The sequence below is a fragment of the Salvia hispanica genome, chromosome 6 (genome assembly GCF_029641045.1).
Source record: "Salvia hispanica isolate PSC_SH4W2 chromosome 6, Shi_PSC_v1, whole genome shotgun sequence".
In the NCBI taxonomy this organism is placed as follows: Eukaryota; Viridiplantae; Streptophyta; class Magnoliopsida; order Lamiales; family Lamiaceae; genus Salvia; species Salvia hispanica.
The window spans coordinates 23858234-23861371 of NC_142697.1; the positions used below are offsets into that span (position 1 = coordinate 23858234).

At 35.1% G+C, this 3138-nt stretch overlaps 1 long non-coding RNA gene across 1 annotated transcript; it reads left to right on the forward strand.

The window, feature by feature from the left end:
• Positions 1-1015: 1015 nt before the first annotated feature.
• Positions 1016-2514, forward strand: LOC125203144 (uncharacterized). Its single transcript, XR_016132412.1, has 5 exons — positions 1016-1158; positions 1387-1443; positions 1732-1794; positions 2231-2290; positions 2375-2514. It is a non-coding gene; the product is annotated as an uncharacterized LOC125203144 (long non-coding RNA).
• The last annotated feature ends 624 nt before the right edge of the window (positions 2515-3138 follow it).

Consider the following 3138-nt stretch of genomic DNA (forward strand, 5'->3'; position numbering starts at 1 on the left):
AGAAGAGTTGATTTATACTGATTTTTTACTACTAGTATTTTATTTATGGAGAATATCAATAGGTAACGTAACATCAAATCATCTGTTTTTTTCTCTATAAATATGCCCATTCTTCCTTCTTCTTCTGCCCCACATTTTTCCTTGTCTACCTTCTCTCTCAAAACCAAATTTTCCCATTTCTATTTCCTCAATGTTCTAACAAACTATTTTCAGTCACCAATGACGATAGTTTCGACCCAAATTTGTTGTTTCATTCCATTTCATATCTTCAATGGATAACGACTTCCCCCAAATTCTCAAAAAGATGAAACCATTAATCTCTCTAATTCCATATAATATTATTACGATGTACAATCCGGTGATAATGAGAAATATTATGCTGTTGTACCGCATACCGCATAGTGTGCGGCCTAATTTTTTTTACATTAGCTTATACATAAATAAGATATATCGACAGTTATTTTACTTTAAAGTTACTCATCTATCACGTTCTCTCTCCTTCCCCCTTTCCGCTTTTCTCGCCATTCTGATCTTATTTCCACCGCGATGGATCAGCCAGGTTTTGTGATATTCTTTCTTTTTTCTCGTTTATATTCTCTCAATTTTGTTTCCGTTGATTTCGCGATTTTGCGATTTTTCGATCGATTTTTCTCGTTGCTTTGTTTTAATGCAGTTTTCTGTCGATTTCGCGATTTTGCGTTGTTTAAATGCGACTCTCTATCTATTTTGCGTTTTTGCCTTTTGTAAATGCGATTTTCTGTCGATTTCGTCATTTTGCTTTGTGTTAAAGCGATTCTCTATCGATTTCGCGATTTTGTTTTGTGTAGATGCAATTTTCTGTTTCTCGATTTTAATGCCATTTTTTGTGGATTTCGCGATTTTTCTCTGTGTAAATGCGCTTTTCTGCCGATATCACGAAATTGCTTTGTTTATATACAATTTACTGTCTATTTCGCGTTTCTGCTGTGTGTAATTGCTATTTTTTGTCTATTTCCAAATATTTCTTTGTGTAAATAACATTTTCTGTCTATTTTGCTCTTTTATGTATACATATCAGTGTTCTAAATTTTCATAATATTGTTGTTGTGGCAGAGGATGGTATTGCGTTGGATGCAGAGAAAAATGAGCTGGTTAAGGCAACAACTTACACTGCCGCTGGTATGTTCATTTGTATATTTGGTTGTGTCAATTCATAGTTTGAAATTGAACTATAGTATGAGTTAGCCTTCTATGTTAGCTGAAAGATAATTTTTATGTTCTTGTTTTTATTGTGGGAAATTTTAAGGTAAATTGTATCATTTAGTTGAAATTGAACTATTTTTGCTTTTATATTTGTGTTGGAGGCTGAAAATTGTGCATATATGCTTATTGTTTTTATTGTGGCAGAGGACAATATTGTGGGTGAGCTTGTGAATGAGGCTGTTAAGGCAAAAAATGTTGCTGGTATGGTGTGTTTTAATTTCCTTTGTACATTGTTGCCTTGTCCATAGTTGCCCTATTAGTATTCCCTATTTTTTCTTTGTTGCCTTGTCCTATTATGCCCTATTTTTTTCATTGTTTTAATTTCCTTTGTACATTGTTGCCTTGTCCATAGTTGCCCTATTAGTATGCCCTATTTTTTCATTGTTGCCTTGTCCTATTATGCCCTATTTTTTTCATTGTTGCCCTTTTAGTGGCCCTATTAGTATACCAACAAAGTGGCTAATTTCATTGTCATTGTTGTTGTATCAGATGATGTTATTGTGGAGAATGCAGTGAAAGAGCAGGTTAAGGCAACAACTGTCACTGACGCAGGTATTGTTTGCTTTCATTTCATTTGTATGTTTGTTTGTGTCTAATCATAGTTTGGTTCATTAATTGTATTAGTTAGCCTTCTATGTTAGCTGAAATATAAATTTTATCTTCCTGTTTGTATTGTGGGAAATTTTAAGATAAATTGTATCAGTTAGTTGAAATTGACCTTGTTTTGCTTTTATGTTTGCGTTGGATGCACAGAATTGTATCAGAATTGTGCATGTTCATTGACATTGTTTTTGTTTCTGTTCATTGAAGTTGCTGTTGTTTTTGCATATATGATTTTTATTAGTTTACTGATTCTGTGAAGTTCATGTGAGTATTTCTGTCTCAACATATGCTACATTAGTCTTCCTTTGTTTCATCGATCTTTGTGTTGTAGTAGTTTGGAAATCTAATTGTAGTTTGGATGATAAATTTGATCTCTGTGTGGCAGTTGATGATGTTGTGGCGGAGAAATGGAAAGAGCCAGTTTTGGTTGGTCTTGTTGGTTCTGGTATGATTTGCCTTTATTTTAGTTCTATATTCTATAGTTCATGAGCATGTTTTCATTGACCTTGACCTTGTTATTTTGTGGCAGCGGAAGATTATACACCAAGAGCTAACAAACTGCCTTCCCTCAGTTGTGCTACTGTCTACAAAAATGAAAAAGGGGAAGAACGAGCTATTTGCTATGTTTGTAAAGCATTTGGTGATCGAACGACCTTGACCTTATCATTCTTGAACTCATATCCAGATTCAGTTTTCACCCAACCACTAGCCTCGGCCACACCGCAACATTTTACATGAAATTTTGACTTACGGTGCTCTTTGAAGTCATAAGCTTTGAGCTCGAACCTCAAAGCTTATGACTTCAAAGAGCACCGTAAGTCAAAATTTCATGTAAAATGTTGCGGTGTGGCCGAGGCTAGTGGTTGGGTGCAAACTGAATATGGATATGAGTTCAAGAATGATAAGGCTGCGCTCAAGGGCAAAGTGAAGCTCAAGGGTAAAGATGTGATGCTGATACCCTCTGAACCCATTGACACTCTTCTGGAAGATCCTGTCTCAGCTTCAGATTTGCTGAAGCAAATTCTTTTCACTGTTGTGGAGATCAAGGTTCTGCTTGAGAGCAAGTTTAACGGACCTGCTCCAGAATGATGTTGAAACCCATTATCTCTCGAAGTTCTATTGATGATATAATCAAGTAGTTTTGCATCTGAATTCGAGTTTTTACTCAGCTGAAGTCTTACTCGTAGTCTACGTATTCTGAAACGCTTGGATTATAGAATTTGGTTTTTTAGCATCTCTGGTTTTGCAAGTTATATGGGCCTTTATTCAGAATTTTACCTAGCATAGTTGATT